The sequence below is a fragment of the Monodon monoceros genome, unplaced genomic scaffold (genome assembly GCF_005190385.1).
Source record: "Monodon monoceros isolate NGI ecotype Baffin Bay Population unplaced genomic scaffold, NGI_Narwhal_1 Super_Scaffold_18, whole genome shotgun sequence".
NCBI classification, from domain to species: Eukaryota; Metazoa; Chordata; class Mammalia; order Artiodactyla; family Monodontidae; genus Monodon; species Monodon monoceros.
In genome coordinates, this window is record NW_021703774.1 from 130988370 (window position 1) to 131012049 (window position 23680).

The window sequence follows — 23680 nt, forward strand, 5'->3', positions numbered from 1 at the left end:
AGTCAAAAACGTGTGTGAGCATGCAGGCACACGTGGGTGTGCATGGGTGCCTATGCATGTCTTCTGGAAACAAACTGGGAGGGGGGGACCTGCAAAAGACTGAGACTTCTTCTTGTTGGGTAGAGGCAGAGGCGAGGCAGCAAACTTACCCACAAACAACTTCAGCCCAGAAAAGGCAAATTCCAGATTCCCTGATATTTGCAATTTGAGGGTTGTATTTTCAAGTCTATTTTGATTGAATCCCCAGAATTAATCGTTTTCATAAAAGGAAAGCAACAGCACCAAATGAACTGAGTTGACTGGAAAGACAGAAAGTTCCCCAAGCAAAAAAATCAAGAGGAGAGACTGCTGAAGTAGAAAAGTACTATTCCACTTACCCTCTGAAGAGCCCTATTTTCACACACATTTTAAATCTCTCTCTATATACTTAGGTATGTGTATTTATTATTCTTTAACCTTTAAGTTTCTAAGATAGTTTTTTAAAAAACAAAAACAGAATTATTGAAATTAAATTTAGCAAGGCCAGCAGGAGATTCACTTTTCTAAAGGTCTACTCCAGGTCACCTATTCGGCAGGTCACCTCTTTTTAATCTCTTGCATTCAGTGCAGTCATACATCTGATGGTCTAATGTTTTCAGTTTTTTTTTTTTTTTTGTGGTACGCGGCCCTCTCATTGTTGTGGCCTCTCCTGTTGCGGACGGAGCACAGGCTCTGGACGCGCAGGCCCGGCGGCCATGGCTCACGGGCCCAGCCGCTCCGCAGCACGTGGGATCTTCCCGGACCGGGGCACGAACCCATGTCCCCTGCATCGGCAGGCGGACTCTCAACCACTGCGCCACCAGGAAAGCCCTAATGTTTTCAGTTTTCACGAAGGGGAAGAAAGTTTCCCGCTGCATGAGGTCAGTCACATGGTGACCAGCCACTCACACGCTGGCTGAGCACTCCTGGACCAGAGGAGCTCCCTCGGCCCCAGCCAGGGGACAGGGCCCAGGAAGAGCAGCCGGGAACCTTCCCTGCTCACACTGGGAAGTAAGGGCAATATTTTCCCCAAGTTCTAGAGGACAGAAGAGACCTAAGCGAGGGGGATACTCACCCCACCTTTCATACTCAAAAGCACCTCTAATGTTGCCAAGTGGTCCACTCAGTACTCGCCAGCACTAACAGGTGCCATCAGAGACTCCAGAGGTGGGCAGTCCTCAGCTCTAGTCCCAGCCACAGGGGCAAGTTGCCTAACTCTCTGAGCCTCAGTTATCTCCCCTGAAAAAAAGCAGTAATAGCTTTGAAAGTTTAAATGAAATAATCCAGGCAAAAAAAAATTCTGTATGGGTCTTTAGCACTCAGTATATGTTCACAATATTTCGAAAGTGCTTTGTAAGCTCAAAAGAGATGGGCAGACAGCAGTTAACAAATCTCTCGAGCACCCTTCTGATCTCTGTGTCCTTAACATCCAGTGCCATTCCCATGGACATTTAATGACAATCTCCAACTGGGGAGTGGTGCAGGGTGGTGGTTGAGCACTTGGGTTCTGAAGGCAGGCAGATCTGAGTTTGAATTCCAGTTCTATCACTTATTAGCTGAATGACTTTGGGCAAGTCATTTTAATAGTTTCTCTCTCCAAAAAGAGGAGGGTCAAGGGGCTTCCCTGGTGGCGCAGCGGTTGAGAGTCCGCCTGCCGATGCCGGGGACACGGGTTTGTGTCCCGGTCCGGGAAGATCCCACATGCTACGGAGCGGCTGGGCCTGTGAGCCATGGCCACTGAGCCTGCGCGTCCGGAGCCTGTGCTCCACCACGGGAGAGGCCACGGCAGTGAGAGGCCCGCGTACCGGGAAAAAAAAAAAAAAAAAAGAGGAGGGTCAAATGACAGAATCTCAAACTCTCAATAAAAGTCAGATTGTGTGTATGTTCCTCACCTTCATTAATAAAGTCTCAGGCAATGATTAAAACTGGAAAATGTTACATGATCCCTGTAGGACACATGGAATCATAAAATAACGGGCAAAAATTACCATCAAGTCAGGTAATATCTGGCCTGTGAGCCACTATCCCTGGGTCCATACACTTGGAGAACATCAAGAGTGGATATTTCTTTGTCGCTTAGCTGAGACTGACTTACCAGTCATCCCCACACTGCTCCAGACAGCAATTTCCAATCGATAAGAATAGGCATGAGAGCTAATCTATCCGATGTTCCCAATCCAGTCCTACCTTCCCGTATGGGAGATAAGACAGCAGGAGGCCATGGCGGTTAAGGGACCTGCCAAGGGTCCCGCCTCTAGTGGGTGATGATCCTGGCCCCAGAAAGTAAACCATCTAACTCCTCATGCAATGTTACTTACATCTCCCGCTCTGCCTTTCCGAGTTGCTCATACATCCTCAGGGATGTGAGAGAAGCTTCTTTTTTTTTTTTTTTTTAACATCTTTATTGGAGTAAAATTGCTTTACAATGGTGTGTTAGTTTCTGCTTTATAACAAAGTGAATCAGTTATACATATACATATGTTCCCATATCTCTTCCCTCTTGCGTCTCCCTCCCTCCCACCCTCCCTATCCCACCCTCCCTATCCCACCCCTCTAGGTGGTCACAAAGCACCGAGCTGATCTCCCTGTGCTATGCGGCTGCTTGAGGGAAGCTTCTTTGACCCCCCTCTTTGCTGTCCTCCTCAAAGCTGCATGGGCGGGGTGGGGGGGGGAGTGCACTTAACAAATGACTGCTAAGCTAACTCCAACAAGCCCTTTCTGTGGCAGGTGAAGGATGAAGGGGAAAAAATAAAGTATCTTTTTCAAACACTTTGATTGAAGATATACAGGTTTACAAATATTCCTAGCCAAGTCTGCTTCTCATTGGCGTGAGCAGACAGAATTCTTACAGCCCACAGAACCTGACCTGTAACTTCAGCCACGGCAAAGTGAGTCACTTCAGCTGCTGAGGGAATGCAAGGTGACAGGCCCTCACCTCCACCATCTCCATCTCCGTCTCCCTTGACCGTGAGTAAAGCAGCAGCTATGCAGTTGGTGCCACCAGATCGGCGGCGGCCTGAGGCCATCTGTTTCTGTCTGGCAGGCAGGATCCCAGCATGCGCTGGTTCCAACTGGATTTTTGTGGGGAGGGAAGCAGAGAAGGCCCCAGCTGCTGTCACCAGACAAGGAGGCGCCTTCTCCTCACCTCCATCCCGGGCGCCCTCCATGGACCTGAGTTCCCAGCTGTCCTGTGGCTACAGACTCTCCTTGCCTGACTCAGAGTACTAAACGTGCCCTCCCTCCAAAGGGAGCATTAAAAACAATTTGATGTGTGTTTATTCATATCTGTGATAGGGAACGGAGGGTGGGGTAGAAAATTAGACTTATTCTCTTTTGCAGGTGGTACCATCTGTTGCAAGATTTTTACTTCCCTCAATTCCACAACATGCCTGGCATCCTCAAAGTTTTTGAAACAAAATAATAATTGTAATGATAATAACCAAGCCTGTATCAGCATTGCCTGACCTTGCTTAGAGAACTGTAGGCAACTACACCCCTTTCCTCAATGTTCAGCTCACCCAAAGCAACCTGGATTGCCAAAACTGTTCCCGTCCACTCATTCAACACATATTGATTGGAACTGACTACGTACGTTCTAGACACAGGTCTAGGCACTGGGGAGCAAGCAGGCAGGGGTCCTACCTTCATGGAGCTTAGATTACATTTGGGGGATTTCAACGACTAAACAATATATTTAGATGACTAAACAATACAAAAGGGGAAACAATGTATTTCCAGAGAGTAGTAAGTGCGGTGGACTTCAATGTGGACGGTAGAGGAGTCCCTGTTGAGGGGGTCTCCCTGAGGAGATAACTTCTAAGGTGAGAAGTGTGAATACACCACCACGCTTTGGTATTAAAGCATAGTGTGCTGTTTTTTTGAGTCCTGAATTACTGCTATTTTTGTTGGCATGATACTGTGATTTCAGACGTTCATCAGCAACTTGGTCCTTCTCGACTCTTCCCGTCCAACTGTTCCCTCCTTCCCCTCCTGGATACCCTAATGACAAGCACTCCTGGCCCCTCTTTGCCACTCCGCTCTGGTAACCCCTCTGCCCCCACCCATCTCCCACTGGGGAGGGGGAGGAATTGGGTCCCCAGCAGGGCCACCTACCGGATTCGTAGGGACAGGGACAAAACCACCTGCAACAGACGAAGGCAGAAGAACTGCCCGGAGGCTGTGGTTCTGAAGGCTCAAGTAGGGTGAGGGTGAGGGTGAGGGTGAGGGTGAGGGTGAGGGTGCGGAGCTGATGTTAATTGTCCTCCCTGAAGAGACAGTAGCTCTACAGGGAGCCCAGGGGAGCGGGAACTGACACCAAGAGTAGGACCAGCAGTAGAGCCCAGAGGAAGGCTTCCTACTATGTGCCTACATTTTTGTATTTGAAATATATTAAATGTCACTGTTTAAAAAAAATTAAGAATTGCAAACACTCTTAAAATATTATTCCTTGGTATGACGTAAAATAAACACTGAAAAACCAATTCCATTATTTTGCTCCAATACTACTGCAGGAGAAGGGCCCTGCTGATCTTCTGAAAAATGAAAAGAGCCAGAGAAGAAGAATTGCAGTCAAAGGGACTGGCACACTCAAAGAACCCGAGGCAGAAAAGAACTTGGCATCCTCTAGGAGCCCAAGAGAAGCAGATGTGTGTGAACAAAGTGAGAAAAGGAGGGATGGCATAAGACGAGGGGAAGAATTAGGTAGAGGCCAGGATCATGACCTCAGTGAAAACTCTCACACCAACACACACACACACACACACAGCAGAAGGAAAGTCAGGTGTATGTTGTTTCTCATGGGAAGAGTAGCTCCAATTTTTCCACCTCAAAAAAACAGCTGATTCCCATCCCCCTCTTCTTCTCATCATGATCCCCCCTCCAGAAAAGCCTTCCCTTCAAACAGGTCCCTAGTGCTAGGGCAGAGGGAATCTATGTATCAGGTGGGTAGGCTGGAGGCACATACCCCTCCCCCAATTCTTCAAAGTTAAAAAAAATGAATAGAAATGTGAGAGAAATCTCCAAAGAACATGAAAATAGCCAGAAAATTGTGAAATCTAACTCTGATTCTTCTGTGCCAGTTTAACAATTGTGCCATTTTTATCAAATTTAACTACCTCCTCTAAATAATCCCCGTTTCCCAGACATTTAGTCACACTGTATCTGTACCACTGATTGAGAGCCTAATTCATGCTCGACATTATGCTGCATGCTTTATATATGATAACACTTTAATTCCTCAGAATAAAGAAAGTAATATCAATCTCATTTTATGGGTGAAGAAACTGAAACTCAGAGATCTTAAAGTCACAAAACTGGTAAGTGAAAGAGTCCAAATTTGAACCTAGATCTCTTTGGTTCTAAAACCCATCTTCCTTCTAATACATCAAGAGCCCTACAAAAAATTCTGATTCTCTTAAGGCTAAAGCCACAACCAGTTCTGCTGATTCCTCAAAGCCGAACTCCTTCACAACGGGTGTATTGTGAAGCCCTCCTTGAACACTCCAGCCAATAAGCCAGCCTTCCTTTGACCTTGAACGGCACTGCATAGTGAATACCATTCATCTGTTCCGTCCTGTGAGCACCTCCTATGTACTGGGCATTGTTCCCCGCGTGATGATACAACAGGAGACAAGTTAAAGGCCCTGCCCTCAGGGAGCTTCCAGTACAGTGGGAGAGACAGGCCACAATCACATGGAAAAGTCAAATACTGCCAGGCACCATGCAAGTTAGAACTAAATTCTATCCATTTTCTTGGGGTTCTTTTCCCCTCTGTGTCTAGAATAGGCTGCACAGCTGTAAGTGCAAGGACTCGGGCTGTTCCTGATGCAGGGAGGAGTAGGAAATGCAGTTGGAGGGACAGAGCCAGCCCAGGAAGGGTCTTCATTGCTATGCTGAGGGGCTCAAGCAATGGGGACTCACTGAAGGGATTTCACAAGTGAGGAGCATAATCAGACCTACATTTTTAGGAGGATAGCCTCTGAGGAAAGTGACCTGGAAAACAGGCCACAGGAAGGAAGACCAGTGTGCAATACACTAGCTGAGTGACAGGGAGTGCCTGGAATCCACTGGGGGAATTTCTTCTTTCCATCTGATATTCTGACCTTCACACTGTCAGAGAAAGCCAAGATGCTGGATGGTGCTCACAAAACTCCCACATCTCAGGCCTGTGACAAGGTACCGCACACACACACACAAATTCAGATATGGGCAAACCACCTAGAAGAGGCTTCTGTCCCTCAGCTGTCATGTTCCTTTGCCAAACAGTTCCCAGTGATGACACCTGGTGTTCTGAGCAGTGACAAAGCTATCAGTGGGACCTTTACCCAGTACTGGACCAAGAAAAACAAACACTCTGGTACAGCCCAGCAAAGGAAGCTCTGGCAGCCTGCCCCATTGGTAGGGTTTCCTGACCTCTAAACAGATTTCCCCTCCTGTTACACAATCCTCTGGGGCCAAGAAAGGACTGGGAAATGGGCGGCAGAGTTCAGAAAGGCTGCGTGGCACAAAAGACAAACAAATCTGGGTTCAAATACTCCTTCAGTCATGGGTTCACTGTGTGACTTCAGGTAAAATACTGAACTTCTCTGAACTTTAATCTCATCAAATGCAAAACCGAGTAGTAATAACTGCTCTCCAGGGCTCTGGCAAAAATTAAAGGAGAAAACATAAATGATGAGTCAACTCGACTACAATACCAGGCACTCGATAAGTGTTAGTTATCTTTCTTTTTCCTGACTTTCCTTTCTGTATTCACCATTTATTTACCTTATGCTTATGGTAATAACTACTAGATGCAAAGCCTTGCTCAGAAACAGGTCATCTTAAATGAAAACAATTAAAAACAATAACACCAATGGAAAACTTGCCACATCCGTTGTAATAAAGCAGAACTATATGAAAATACAATCTCGATCAGCTCCTTGAGCAACTGGAATCCCTCCAATCTATCAAAAAAAAAAAAACCCTGAATCTAGAAGATCCCCAACCGAATTATCATAAGAATCATGGGAAGCTAACAAAATTACAGATTTGAGCTTCTGTTTCCACTCAGATCTACTGTATCAGAATTCCCAGCAGGTTGCCCAAGTATCTTTACCAAAAGGTTTTTTTAAAAAATTAAAAATCTCTGCAGGTGATTCTTGCCATCATGACTTACTTTCTGAGGCTAGTTTGGGGGTCAATAATCTAATCTCTCTGTCTGCTCAGACACGGACCAAATCAGACCAATCTCATAGCAAAACCTCAAAGCCAGGAACTCCTTCCAAGTCACAGACAGTGACAACGTAAGACTGGGGTCCCAACGTCTCCTTTGAAAATCCACACTAATGGTAAGAAGTTAACTTTGACCCCAATCCTTCTCATCATGGCAAACAGTTTTACAAACCAGTTACAGTGACTGATGTGGGGGGAGGGTGGCCTAGTCAAGTTTTGTCCTCAGCCCAGTAAGACCACTTAGAGGTCAGGCAGGCACTGGCAGCCTGCCTCTTTCATCTGAGTCTCCAGAAAGTGCCTGGCCTCTGTATTGCCATGATAATATGTCCCAAGTATATTTGCAACTTGATACGAAACATGTGTCTTCTTGTCAGCCACAGTGAAGGTCAGGACAGGAAAGAAAAGCAAGAAAAGAAGATAGACAGGAAAACAGAAAAGACAGACAGGAAGGGAGGAGACAGAAAGACAGGCAGACAGGAAATAGGGAGGGAGGGAAGAAGGGAGGGAGGGAGAAAGAGACAGAGGGAAACAGCCACAAGTAAAGGGGAAAATATCCCTCCATTGGGGTTTAGGGAGGTGGGAATAGAAGCAAAGGCAACCAAAAGAAGTTCCCTTAGGAACCCAAGACTTTCAGAGATTCCAAACTGTTAAGTTTTTAAAACTTTTTAGTATGTTAAATTATAAACATGTTCAAAATTAGAAAGAATAGTTAGTGAACTCTCATGTACCTATCACCCAGTTTCAGGTAATTTCAACTCATGGCCATCCTGTTTCATCAGTACCTCACTCCAGTTCGTTTTAAGAGGATTCCAGACTTTGTATTATATTTCTGCAAATATTTAAGCATGCATCTATAAAATGTGAGATATCTTTTTAAAAGTAATTGCAAAAGTATCATAATTTAAAATAATTCCTTAATATCACCAGATGTCCATTCTGTGTTCCTACTTCTCCTACTATTTTACTTTCTTCTTTTAACAGTTGTTTTTTGAGTGAAGGTTCAAATAAGAACCATATATCAAGAGTGGTCCATATGTTTCCTAAGTCTTTTTCATTATAGTTTCTCCTCCCTCTCTCTTTTTCCCCTCTCTGCACTTTTTTGTTGCTGTTGTTGAAGGAACTAGTTCATCTAACTAGCTAGCGTTTATTTATTCTTTGTCACAAAGAGATTTCCCTGTTCTAAGAAAAGACTTGAGAAGCTTCATTAAAAAAAAAAAAAAAAAAAGAAAGAAAAGAAAAAGTTAATGACTGCTGGACAAATCCCTCAAAAACAGCTTTGTTGAGCAGGTGTATGTAAAGCAATCAGAAACATGCCCTAGAATAGCACTGTTGGCACAAATACCCCAGAAAATACTCATGCCCAAAGCTCCTTGGCGGCCAGGAAGTTGGGAGCAAATTTGGGCCTCTTTGTGATCACTGGAGTCATCCATTTCTGTTGGTCTCATTAAAGAGCAAAAAGGACATTTAAAAATTCAGAAGACCTTTTCTGGACATCAGAGATCTCCAAACTACAGTATTTTGATCATTCCAGGGTAGACGAATCAGACATGTACAGAGTGCACTGCTCTTAATAGACACCAGTATACAAACACTTGGCAAAATACACTTGGGGAAGTCCCAAACCCTACAAGATTGAAAAATAATTTGACAAACTCAGTGAACACCGTATGCCCTGGACTCAGTCTGTCCCTTCTGTTCAAAGGTGTTGGACTCAGAGAATGGATGAGGTTCCCTCACTCCTCTCATCAGACCTCCGTAGAACATCAAAGACTGACATTCAGGGCGAGCCACAGCCTCTGCCCTTCGAGTGTTACTGGAGAGGCAGCGGACCTCTGCTTCCACAGGGGCCTGCACAGGTACTCACCCACCCACCACCCACTCTCGGAAAGATGACTTCATGAACCAGGCCTAGTCAAAGGGGCAGTCTCTTTTCATGTCATCACCTCTGTCCACTCCACCCTTGGAACTACTCATAATTCCCACGGGACGTAGGTCTGGCCACTCAAAATCAGGTTCAGGAGACATTTTTCTGATGCTCACAGTATCTGAAGGCAGGACATCCGGAGAGAAAAATAGCTGTGCATGGACGATATTCCTTCATTTTCATTCCTAGGGTGAGGTATAATTCTGCTTTGTGAAGAGCCCAAAGCTGTTTCTTATATTTTAATTTATATTTCATAATTTTAGGAATCAGTGATGATATAACTAGTGAACAATCCAAGATGCTTTCTTGATGAGTATGGTCACATAATAAACTCTCAGAAATCACTACACATTATCCCACTCCAAATTAAACTTCAGAGGATTCTGTACTAATATGCTTACAAGTAGGAAAACCAACCTAGCAACAGCTTAGCAACATTTATTGTAGAGTTATCCTCCCTCAGTCTGCAAAATTGGCTTTGAAAATATGTTGTGTACTCACAGGGAAGGATTACTATGTTGAAAAAAAAAAAATCCATGGACACATAATTTGCATTTGCTATTTTTGAAGTCCACGTGGATTATTCATCTTTGCTGATGGCAGACACTCCCAGGCAAACCTCCATATTGTGCTCAACTCTGGACCCAACTTCATAAATGAGGAGTGCAGCAAGGCTTCCTTTTCCCCTCCAAGGGCCTTTCAGAACTGAGCCATGGCGAAGGAGCTCACTTCCCCATTTAGAAATAACTCTTCCAAGGCCACAGTAAGCCTCCCCAGTCGATTCCCGTCTCACAGCTTTCCAAAGGTCACCAATGTTCTCAGAGTAATATTCAGCACCAATTCTCTGGCTTTCCAGGTGACTCTCCTGGGACATGAAAAGAGCATGTCCAAGTCCCCCTCTCACACCTCATTTAAATCAACATTGCTTCTTGCCCAGCCCACAGTGAAGAAGTTAGTGGGGACAAGTTATCTGCTTGGTTGTCAATATCTGTACAGATGCAATTAGCATGATATTTAGCAGATCTTTATTTGTACCCAAGACACAAAAGCTTAACCTGTGTCACTGTCATGGGTATTCTGTAAACAGCCTGACATGATTAGGGAGACACGTATGTATACTCATTAACAGAATGACTTGGTTTACAGGCTCTTCAACAGCTACTTAATTGGTCTTCTCTGCCTCTAGCTTCCCTTGCTCCAATCTGCTTTTCACAATGGTGCCAGAGGATTGTCTAAAAAGCCAACATAACTGTATAATTTCCAACTTAAAAACCTCTGATGGTTTCTTGTCACTAAAAATATTTTAAAAAACAAACAAAAATGCCAGAACAAAAGAAAACAACTTTGACATGCACTGAGGATACCTACAGTCTGGTTGTCTCTCTTCCTAGCCTTCTCTATATACCATTATCCCTAAAGCCTATTTTCTAAAGCCAAATATCTTACCATTCCCTTTATTGCAGCATGGTAGGCCTCTATAAACTTCCATACCTTTCTACATAATGTTACTCACAAACCATGGCCTTTGGGCCAGATCCAGCCCACAACCTGTATTTTGTAAACCAAATTTGATTAGAACACAGTCATGCCCATTCACTTACACATTGTCTCTGAATGCTTTCTCATTCTGAGAAAGCTGAATAGTTGTGACAGATACCATGTAGAAGCAAAGGCAAGAATATTTAATATCTAGCTCTTTACAGAAAAAGGTTGCCAATCCCTGGTCTAGAATTTTGGCCTCCCACTCACCCCCTGCCCCAGCTCCTCCCTTGGAAAAATTCTATGCATCTTCAGGAGATTTATACTAAATATGTATATCCCTATCTCTGAGGACCAGAACATCTTACTCTTTCTGAAGAATGTTCTAATGTTTAAGCTATTTCCCTTAGCATAAGAAAATTCTGATTTTGTTTACAGTGGTCATGTCCCCACCTCCAACTGATCAGTCTTGATGGTCTAAGCCGGTGCTGTCCATTACACTGCAGTGATGGAGATGCTCTATGCATGCACCGTACAATAATGCAGCCACTTTCCACACATGGCGACTGAGCACCTGAAATGTGGTCAGTGAGACTGAGAAACTGAATTTTTATTTTATTTCATTTTAGCTGATTTAAATTAAAACAGCCACTATAACTCAACAATTAAAAAGACAACCCATTTGGAAACAAAGGGCAAGAGATCAGAATAGACATTTCTCCAAAGAAGATACACAAATAGCTAGCAAGCACATGAAAAGATGCTCAACATCAGTAGTTGTTATGTAAATGCAAATCAAAACCACAATGAGATACCACTTCACATCTGCTAGGATGGGTAGAATCAACAAATGGAAAACAACAAGTGTTGGTGAGAATGTGGAGAAACTGATTCATTTCCATCAGGATCTATAAAATGCTGCAGCTGCTTTGGAGACAGTCTGGTATTTCTTCAAAGGGTTAAACACACAGTTACCATATAATCCAGTAATTGCACTCCTAGGAATATGCCCAAGAGAACTGAAAATACGTTCACACAAAAACCTGTATATGAATATTCACAGCAGTATTTATAATAACAACTAAAAAGCAGAAACAACCTAAATGTCCATCAACAAATGAATGGATAAACAAATGTGGTATATCCAAGTAGTTGACTATTAACAAGTCATAAAAAGGAACTGATTTTTAAAAAGTACTGATACATGTTACAGCTTAACTGAACCTTGAAAAACTTACGCTAACTGAAAGACCCCAGACACAAAGTGCCCAGACTGTATAATTCCATTTATATGAAGTGTCCAGAACAGACAAACCCATAGGGACAGAAAGTAGATTAGTGTTGCCAGGGGCTGGGGGTAGGGGTAATGAGGAGTGACTACTAATGGATATTGGAGCTCTTTTGGGGATGATGAAAATCTTCTAGAATTTGACAGTAGTGATGGCTGCATGATCTTGTGAATATATTAGAAACCACCAAAATGTACATTTAATATGATAAATATTATGGACTATGAATTATATTTCAGTAAAAAAAAATTTTAAATAGTCATAGCTGGCTATCCGATTAGATTATGTAGACCTAAGTGAACCATGACAATCTTATTCTCCCTTTCCCTGTCTCCCTTGTAGTTACAAGTGGCCATGCAACCTAATTACACCCAATGATACCTAAGCAGAAGTCCAGTGGGAGTGTAAAAGTTCTTACGCTTCTCATTAAGAAAAAGAAGAAGAAGAAGAGGAAGAAGAAAAAGAAAAAAGGAGATATAGCTTCCTCCATTTCTTCCCCATTCTTCTAGCATTAAAGGTAGATGTAACGTCTAGAGCTACAGCAATTATCTTGCAACCATGAGGTAATTAGCATGAAGGAAAAGTCTACAGAACTAAAGATACACTGGCTTTGACATGGTCAAACCCCCTTTGGACTTTTATTTAGGAGTGCAGGAGTAGGAAATCAAGTCTACTTGTTTAAACCACTGTAAAATGGGTACATTGTTAAACGAGTTAATAATATACAATAAGGCATCCAAAAAAGTTCCTAGCACGTGTTAAACACTCCGTAAGTGTTAGGTATTATTATTGTCATTATAACTCAGTGTTTCTCAACCTTTTTTTCACCGTCAACCCCACTAAAGAGACTTTTTAGACATTCCTTTCCTTATCCCTGCCCCCATGAAATTTTAATACCTGTATATCTGTTTACATTGTTAGGTAGGGACGAGCTTTAGAAAGCCACAAACCATTGTAATATCTAAGATTCTTTCACCCTCCAGAAAACAATGCTTGCACTCTTGCAAATATATTCCTGATCCATGTTTCTTCCCCACTGCAACCCACTGATCTAAATAAAAGCTTCTTGGTATTGTCATGAAGCTGAATGCATTCCTAACTGATTCATCCTCCTCCACTGCAACCAATGGACTTAAATAAGAGCTGACATGATTGTATAGACCCCACCCCACTGGCCACAACAGGTTCCCCTGCGACTAGATCCTTGACTAAAGCTGAGACCTTTATAACATACCACTCCCATGGGTATAGTTGATTCAATGAAGGGGGTGGACCTGACCCATATGAAAATAATCAAAATTCTTCCCAGGATTTTGGAATTTGCTGTTCTCCATTGTAGAAGCTATGGTATGTGAGGCTGAGGACTCCCTGTAGAGAGGTGGGGGAACCTGAGCAACAGGAATGGAGGCAGCATTTACAAATAAGAGACAAGGCTGGTGATATGGAGATAAATAAAACATAGCATGGACCTAAAGGAGGTCCCAGTCTACTGCAGGAAGTAATTGCAACACAATGTGCTAAGTGCTGGGAATAGCCTTGGGCTATAGGTGCTCAGAGGAGAAGCACTGGGGTGGGGGTGGGGGGTGCCCAGCAGAGGCTTCCTGGGGATGCAACACTAGAACTGAGCCTATGGCCACATCACAAGAAATGACATACGACGGTCTGTCCACAGTCAAGCCAGATCTGCTGTGGCTGCTAATTCACACACCTCAGTAAGGCAGAGAGCACAATACTAGCCAACAATCATAATCTGAAGGGCAGTACCAACATATTTATTAATAGCCCTTATGGATGTCTTTCTTTTCCTGACAGTAGGGAATCTGAAATACAGAAAAATACAATGAACAAAGAAAGCAACGATAAGCTCAAAACACAGTTGTATCTGTTTTACATAGAAAAATAACTTCACCAAGATACACTGCTCACATTTTACTATAGCTTCTTCCAGCCTTTTCCAAGTCCCAGTCAACAGCACTGAAATTATTTTCTCTTTTGAGGCTCTCCCAAACCTTTTGGTGTAGCATTAACCTCACTCCCATTATATGATGAGGAAACACGGGCTTGGGGAACTCTGAAGAGCTGAGACTCGCTCAGTTAGCAGGTGGAGCAGATATAATTCTGGGCCAGACTCTCTGACTCCAAAGCACAGCCTCCATCACCACCGGACTCTTCCACAAATATCTGACCACAAGAAGCAAGCAATCAGAAGGAATGCCCCCATGTCCTAGACATCTTCCATCTGCCTCTCCAGATTCACTCTCCTTCTCCTTCTCCTTCTCCACCCTGCTTTCTGACCCAGGATGCTGATGGTGTGGATCACACCAAAAGGCTCTCTGCCCTCTGGCCTGGGTTTGGCCAATGCGGGGGACACTGAGGGGTATCAGCAGGCAAGAGGGAAGTGTGGCCTGGCTGTGGCTCTCTACCAAAGGTCACACTGCTGAGCCTCCCCGTACACAAGCTCTCCAGGACCTGGTAACACAGCCGCCCCTTGCCCTTGGCACCAGCTCCATTTTTGGTAGCCCAGGGGTCTTGCACACTATCCCTTGTGGTTACCCCACACTTGCCCACTCTTCTCAAATTACCCCACTGGAGTGTGCCACCTGCTTCTTGCAGGGACTCTGGCTGATACACTGACAAAACAGAATGGACACATGTGTTCCAGTGGGGACTGGATGAATACCAGTGGAACCTTCTCCCACCTTCTCACTCTTCTCATAATGGCAGTTTCCAGAGAGGGAAAACAAAGAACAGCTATGATTATGTGAAGATGGAGGTTAAGTGTACTCACCACCTCATTCCTCATAATCCTGCCTGATCTATATACCCTGAATGGACATAAGATGTTTCCAGGTAAGCAGAGCCTGGATGAAGCACTATTTGAGGTGAAGATCTGGGACTTTAAAAAAGCTTTTGTCCAAGACTGAGTGGTATGCCAGGTCACTATTAATCAACCTTTCCTTTCCCCCTACCCCGTCCTCTTCCTGGCCCTTCAAAAGCTGAATCTCCTGCACCAACAGAAGAGATCAATTTTAGCGTAAGGAAGGTTAACAGCTGTCAATTCCAAGTTCCATTTTCCCTTAACTAGTAAAAACAAGTGTCAAAATAGTCATGTTAGAAGAAAAATTCAAACACGCTTTGATAGAGTTACCTTCATAATTTCCCATTTTCCGATGAATTTCTGTAAGGGATACAAACTAAAGCCGGGGTCCCCAACCCCTGGACCACAGATCACTATCGGTCCGTGGCCTGTTAGGAACCAGGCCACACAGCAGGAGGGGAGCGGCGGGCGAGCGAGCAAAGCTTCATCTGTATTTACAGCCGCTCCCCATCGCTCACATTGCCGCCTGAGCTCCGCCTCCTGCCAGCATTATGGTGAGCTGTATAATTATTTCATTATATATTACAATGCAATAATAATAGAAATAAGGTGCACAATAAACTTAATGTGCTTGAATCGTCCCGAAACCATCCCCCACCCTCCGGTCCGTGGAATAACTGTCTTCCACAAAACCAGTTGCTGGTGCCAATAAGGCTGGGGACCGCTGTACTAAAGGATCAACGAATTTCTAGAGGGAGAAAAACATCAGGAAAGTGACCTGGAACCACACTTAAACTGACCTTGGCCTCATGACTTTATCTCAAAACTCTAAAGTATAAATCTTTAGCAAAAAATGCACCAGACTATAAATGGAAGCCTTTCTATATTTTTTCCTTAAATAGGCTAAGTTTGCTAGATCCCAATAAAATTACAAATATCAGTTTGTTCTTAAAGATGAAAAAAGGTAAGTGCTTGTTTGTGCTGTTTAATCAATAGGCATGAACGATGGCGTTGATAACATAGCACTTTCAGTTACCTTTCAAGGCTGGCTGCTTCTTTATTTGCTAAATAAATCCTGCTCAGCTTTCTCTCTCTACTTGTTCATCCTCCTTTTCTCTCCTCAAACAAACGCAATCAAATAATCAGTCGCTTAGGCCCACTGATTTTACGTCCCAGATACACTGACTGTATCCCTTTCACTCTGTCACTAAGGAGCTCATGACCTCTTGATGTCTCAGTTGGACAGAGCAGGGCTTCTCGATCTTGTCACTGCTGACATCTAGGGATGGATAATTCTCTGTTGTGCAGGATGTCTTGTTAGTGTAGGATGTTTAGTGGCACCTCTAGCCTCTACTCCCAAGATGCCAACACCATACCCCCTCGTTATGTCTCCAGACTTTGACAAGTGTCCCCTGAGAAGCAAAATCACCCAGGCTGAGAACCACAGAATTAGAGAATAGCCTCCTATCAGGTCCACCTCCATCTACTCTTCACCCTTTGGAATTTATCCACCTTACAAGGGACAACCATGTCATTCCTCCCATTTACCCTAGGTTGAAAGCCAAACTCCTTAGCAAAAAATACAAAAAAGACCCTTGATTGGGCCCCCGCAGGCTTCTCTGGCCTTAGCCATCCCTTTAGTACCCTACCAGCTGTGTGCTTCAGGTGGATGGGAATTATGCCAATATCCCACATAGTTTTCACATCTCCAGGCATTTCTACTCACTGCCACTCCTTCCTTCCATCCACACTAAAACTGTCCTTTTTCTCACTTCCCACCTAGAGAAATTCCCAATCTCCCTCTACAGTAGGGGTTGCAAACCCAAGTGCATTCAAGGTCAGGATGGTAACATAAATGAGTAAAGCTGAGGGGACCGCAGAGCGCTCACCTACACTTAAAGGCAGCCCCTGCCTCTCAGCTCCCTCAGCTCTAGGACACTGTTCCATACAAAGAATGAATGGCCCAGTGTTGCCAAATCTGAGAAGCCGGAGGTCTGGATTTTTACATTCAGTACCTGAATTACTTTTTTAAATAAATAAACAAACACGGAGTAGCTGAAACAAGACACGTCTACAGGCAGAACCTGTTGACTACCACTTGCTATTTATACTCTAAGGACCTCTAAGCATTTACCACTGCACCCTGAGAGTGTTTACATTCCTGTTTCCTCTATAAGCATGACAATATCTTAAGGTCTTAAGGTCAGGTCCCTGTGTCTTTCATTGGTTCTTTCATTTATTTATTCATTTGTTTTAATTCACATATCATTTTTCTTCTTTCTTCCATCTACTCTCCCAGTCATCCATCCCACTCACCAATAAATAGAATTACGTGCCTGTAAGCACTTTGTTAAGAAGGCAAAAGTAGAAAGACACGGTCCCTGCCCTCAAAGTGTTCCTAGTCCAGTGAGAAGAGACACAGGCAAACAATTATAATACACACACTCATATTACAAAGGAATAATGTACTCAAAGCACAGCACACGGACAACAGAAAAAGCACTTAAATCTCCCTGGGGGAGTCAAGTTGGCCTCAGATAAGATTTGAACAAAGGGTAGAAATCTGCCAGCTTGATAACTGAGAGAGAGAGAGAGAGAGAGAGAGCTCTCCAGGCCATGGGAACAATCTTCGCAGTGGTGTGGAGGCAGGAGAGAGATGGCACATTTGAGGAAACACAATAATGCAGTTCTGGTTTAAAACAGGGAGTAAAAAGGGGTGAAATTTCACAGCATGTCATTCTTAATCATGCAGTATTTAGTGCAGTTCTTGGCACCTAGAAAATACTCAAAAAGTGTTTGTTTAATTCATTCATGCATTCAAAATTGGGCAGGAAGAAATGCTAACCAAGCACGGCTTAACAATAATTAAGCCGTTCCTTCAACGGGACAGCTATGCTAGGGGAATACATTATAGGAGCTGACTGAAGAACTGTTACCTGAGCTAATATAATAATTACTCAATTAGTACAATAATAATAGTAATAAGTGACATTTACTGAGTGCTTATTATAGGCCAGTACTTGACTAAGGGTTTCACAGACATTATCTAATTCAGTGGACATAAGGATCCTATGCAGTATTATTATTCCCATTTTACAGACTAAAAAATAGACTCAGAGAAAGGAGGTGGGGCTCAAACCCAGGAATGTCTGAATCCAAAGTTCAAGCTCTCAGTCACCACAGTTACATTTTTTTGGTGGAAAAATCCCCGAGGGTTTCTTGCAAAGGCTTTTGGTTGTGTTTGAACTCAGAGCATCAGAGTACCAAGGAACAAGCTTGCTCTCTTGTGGGTGACTAAAATTTGTCCAAAATAAAATCTACCCTCTAAAGTAAGCAGAGAACTGACCACCAACTGGGTATTGCCACATGGTCATAATGCAGTTGCCAGCAGCTCTCCATTAAAACAAAACAAAATAAAACTCTCTAGAAAATGCCAAGGAAAGGGGAGGCAGGCAGAATCTCCTTCCAGAGCCAGCCCAGGCCAGGCCTGTCTGTTGGGGACAGCTGGGCGAAGGCTGCCAGAAGATGCAGATGACCTACAGAGAACCCACCCAAAAACGGGACACAGAGACAGCAGGCAACAGGCTCCCGGTCACAGGGGGTCAATTTTGTTTACTTTCAGACACCTGGGCTCCCTTATATATCATATGTGTAAATGACATTAAAGCGTCTTCAGTGTGAACACTGAACTTTCACAATTTGCACTGAACTTCTCTGCGATTCAGCTGATTTCATGGATGAAGAAAATGTATCTAAAACAAGGAGCTAAAAATCTGCGAGGGAAAGATGTGTTTTCAAATACCCCCTGAGTACTTATCAAGCACCATTTTATATCAAGATGATATTGTAACCAAAAATATATAAATTTATCAACTTACTAGAAGAGGTCTACTATAAGCAAATCTAGGCAATTCTAGTTGATTACTTCCACTTCTTACACACTTTCCATTTATTTATTTATTTATTTTCCACAGAACTGTTCTCTTTTTTTTCCCCACTTATTGAGGAATAATTGACAAATACAATTGTGTATATATTAAAGTATACAACATGATTATTTGACATACATATACACTGTGGAATGAGTACCAAGATCACACACTTGTTACTTACATCTCCTATAATATAGATGAGCAATTCATTATATTGTACTGATGAAGAATACACATTCTTCAATTAACATTGCCTGGGTTCAAACTGCTACTCTGCCACTCGCTACTGTGTGATTTGGACAAATTACAAGTTTTCTCCAAGTCTCAGTTTTCATCATCTGTAAAATGGGTATAATAATGGAGCCTTAGCTATATTGCTTCCAAAGCTACCTGAATGACCTAATTAAGGTTGTAGAAGAAGGGAAAAGAAGGCACATTGAAAAATATTTAGAAAGAACACAAACAAGACATGGAGATGGACTTCTGAATATGACGTTGGTCGGAAAGGCAGGCGTCAAGACTGAAGCCAGGTTTCAGCCTGGACCTCTGAGAAAAGATGGCAAGTCATTAGGATGAAGCAGGCAGGAAAGGGGCAGGTTGGTGGGGAATGTGAACCTGGGACCTTCTGGTAGGAGACAACTGTGGAAAGCTATGTAGTTATGTCCAATACACACTACTATATATATAATAGATAACTAGCAAGGACCTTCTGTACAGCACAGGGAACTCTACTCAATATTCTGTAATAACCTATATGGGAAGAGAATCTGAAAAGGAATGGATATATATATATATATCTATATATATATCTATATATATATATATGTCTCCATATATATATATATATATCCATATATATATATCTCCACATATATATATATATATAACTGATTCACTTTGCTATACACCTGAAACTAACACAACTTTGTAAATCAACTGTACTCCAATAAAAATTTCCAAAAAAAGCTATGTAGCTATGTCCAGTGGCTACTTATATTTTGAAGAAAAGTGCTGGAAATACAGATTTGGAAGTCACTGGCTTAGAAATTAAATCAAGAAAACCAAGCCATGTACACTGAGTTACCCCAGAAAGAATATTTCGGCAGAAGTTGCAAACCAGTGGCCCATGGACCACATCTGGAACACAGACTTGTTTTGTTTGGCCCCCACAGAGTTCTAAAAAAAGTTTCAGCCAACGTATAAAACTCCTAAGATTGCAAATTTTTTTTTAAAATCTGGATTTCTGGTTTGCCTTGAAAGACCAAAAGGCTTTGCAATACAGGGCCAGCATCCCCTCTCTTGAGATCATTTCAGGAAGCCCCCTTGAGACCAGGCTCCTGCTACACGGTTCACCATGGCTGTCCCCACTCACATGGTGTCGGCATGTGCAGTTATTTCAGCCTGCACCTCTTATCTGCTGCCTCCAGGGATCCTACAGGAAGGCTAGTTTGTGTCTTCTGCTGTACAACCCCTGGCAGAATAAAAAGAGCAAAACACAAAGGTCAGGAGCCTCTGAAAACTAACGTAAAGAGACTCTAGAAGAGGAACCTGTGAATGAGACCCGGACAGAAGTGTCAGAAAGGTGTAAGCACGTGTGTTATCATCAAGTTCAAGGGAAGAGAAGGGTCAGGGATTTATCCTTGACTAGTCTTTGCCTGAAACCTCCCCTCCCCCACACGAGCAAGTCTTTTCAGCACCAACTTCAAACTAGATCCTCAACCTAAACACTTTCCATCATCTTTATGACTGGTCGAAAGCGCAGTCATTTCTCACTTGGATTATTGCAATTGCCTCTTGCCTGTTTCTACTCTTATCTCCCAACAATCCGTTCTCCACACAGCAGCTAGAAAGAGCCCATTAAAATGTAAATCACATCATGTCACTGGTTTGCCAAAACTATGCAGTGGCCTCCCCATACTTCTGGAAAATTTCCAAACTCCGAAGCACACCCTATAAGGTCCTACAAGGAGTGGTCCTTTTCCACCTCTGTTGGCCAGAACTCCAACAACTAGCTCCTTGCTCACTGTGTCACACTGGCCTCCTTGCTGTGCTCTTCAAACAGGTCAAGTGTACATCCCGGCTTGGGAGTCCTTGCCTTTCCTCCTCTTTCTGGAGCTCACTTTTTCTCCTTAGTCCCTCTCAGCTCAAGGTCACCTTCTTAGAGAATACTCACTAACCTTCTCCAAGCCATTCCTTGTTTGACCACCCTTCTACCATCTCCCTGTTGCATTTCCTTCCAAGCACTTGTCATTGAGGTGAATTATTTTTATTTGGTTGCTTGGTTATTTCTGTCTCCCCACTATAATAGGCTCCATGTGACCAAGGTCTTTATCTACCTGTTTATAATGCCTCACACAGAGAAGGTCTCAAGAAGTAAGTTTTAAATGAATGAATGAATGAATTGGAATAAATGCATGAACACATGATATTATGGAAGTTAAGGGATTATAGAGAATGAGTATTAAACACAGAAAGCAGAGCCTGAGCAAGAGGTTTAAGTACTGACACTACAACAGGAAGTGCAATCTCAGGGAGCAGGAGGGAAGGGTAAACAAAGGGAGTGAAACAGATAAGGAGGAGAGGCAAGATGAATTTGCATTAGCAAGCTGGCCCCACTAAAAGAGGCTGATTCTCCATCCCATAGTACTATCCCCCAACCTCCACACTCCAATCCCCCGAGCCATATAAACTGTCTCAGAATATCCACGATGGGGAGAGACAGAGCATCAGTTCCCCTACACATCCAGGTTGTGTACGTGTGGGTACAGAGGGAGATTCAGAGGTGGCATCAACAGGGAAGCCCCATGGTTCAGGATGGACAGGTGAGGCACTGTCAGTTTATACCTGTGGGATGTCTTTCAGAACCCACGCACACCTGGGTGCTGCATCGGCAGCTGAAACAAGAAACAATGCAACTTTTCTTTACCATCCTCCTGGGAGGACCTGGTATGGGCCTAAGAGGTGCCTGATACACAGTAACATAAGAACCAAGAATACCCACTGCCTGTAACAACAGCAGCATCAGTGCACTGGGGAGAGTAGAAATCATATTATAGTGGATGAAGGAGTGACTGGGAGGAAAGGAATCAGCACAGCAAGAGTCGGCTTCTCTTAAGAGCTCCTTGGAGAATCGCTGATTCCAGGGTTGGGCAAGGAAAGTACTAAGTGACAGCCTATAGTGCCCGAAAGTAAACGTGTGCTCAACCAAAGATGAGGACAAGTCTAAAGGACACAGAAGCCAAAATGAAGGGCTTCCCAATGGTTAAGTCGATGACTATTTGGGCAACAAAATAATGATAATAATGGATTATAACCAATAGAATAAAATAAGTACATACTGATATTAATAAATAATTGAAAGAATAAATAAATGGGAGACAAGGGGAGAACCACCTAAGGAGAGTTCCAGTTAATAAGTACAGAAGGAATAATAAACATAGAAAAACGCCTGGCAAAATCACAGGAATAATTGTCTCAAGCAAGAATTAATAATAGATACCAAAATTAGTGGGCAAAGGTATGATAGGAAACATGATATTTACACAGTCTCAGAGTTATCTCCCCACAAGGTAATGTTAATTACCAAGGGGTAAATAGTAACTTTGCAGTGGAAAACTTGGAAGACACAATCTTAGCCAAGTGACATCACAAGTTAACCTCACCAGTGATGGGACAAATTGATATCGTGTGCCTCCTGATACGGTGCACTGTGAAGAGCACATAATTTCTGTGGTTTTCCTGCCAAAAACGCAAAACCTGAATGTAATCCTGAGGAAACATCACATAAATTGCGGGACATGACACAAAACAACTGGCTGGATGCTTCAAAAATGTCATGGTCATAAAAGACAAGACTGAGGAACTGTCCCAAATTAAAGGAGACAAAGAAGATCTGACAACTATATGCATCGTGATTCTGGATTAGGTTCTGGTCCAGAAAAAGAGACATCAGTGGGACAACAGGCAAAACTAGAATAAATTCTATACATCAGATAACAGTATTGTATGAATGTTAATTACCTGATTTTGACAATCGTGCAATGACTGTGAAAGATGTTGGTGGGAGAGAGAGGAGGAAAATGTGACGGGGAGAGATACACAGAAGCTTCTAATAGTACCTGAAAATAGTGTCATTTTTCGGTAGGTAACAGGTACATGGATGTCTATTATAATATTCTTTATACCTTACATATGCATTATATTATTCTGCATGTATAAACATGCCATAATACTTTTTTAAATAGGGAAGAATTTTAAGTACAATGAAAGCATAACAAATGTCATTGCGTTCTTTTAGGTTCTGTTGCCTAAGGCTCAGAGCCTGAGCCCTGTTCTCTCTTGGTTTAAAAAAAAAAAAAAAGGATGAAGTATTAGGAAGTTATAAAAGGCATCCTTACACTTAAGACTTTCTCCTTGATGTAATCCAGTGGTTTATAAGACAGCTGAAAAGGGGCGTGTCGTGTCACTTCTTAACTCTGTGAATCAGTGTTCTTTAACCCCTATCCTTCCGCTACTATAAGTCATCTTATGAATCCCTTGAGGTCCCCACACGTGCTCCCAGGGATGTGTGTCCCATATGCTGAGTGGAGGGAGAATAGTGTTGGTGTAAGAAATAGTTTTGGTGCAGGTTCAAATCCCTACTCCTCCACTTAATTAGTAGTGTGAGGTGGGACCGGGAAGTGACTCCATTTCCCTGAGTATTTCCAAATCTGTAAAGGAGAGAACACTTTGAAATTGTTATAAGGTTGACCTGGAAGAATAAAAGATAAATAAAGACCAAGTAACTGTGCCTGGTACATACACACAGATACTCACATCTGAGCAATATTCATCATTATTGTTGCTACCTTTGTTTTTAAGGAAACTGAGACTGAGAAAGCAAGCCTACCTCTACCTTGAATCTCTAGAAATAAACCGAGATTGCAAAAGAGCATGACACACAACACCTCTGCACTCATGGCCACATATCTACCACTTCTAATCTGAGTGGCTTTACCCCAATATTGGG

At 43.0% G+C, this 23680-nt stretch overlaps 1 protein-coding gene across 8 annotated transcripts in view; it reads right to left on the reverse strand.

Moving 5' to 3' along the window:
• Window positions 1-23680, reverse strand: part of FGGY (FGGY carbohydrate kinase domain containing) — a 432084-nt gene that overhangs the window by 311885 nt on the left and 96519 nt on the right. The gene's annotated exons all lie outside the window — the stretch shown is intronic.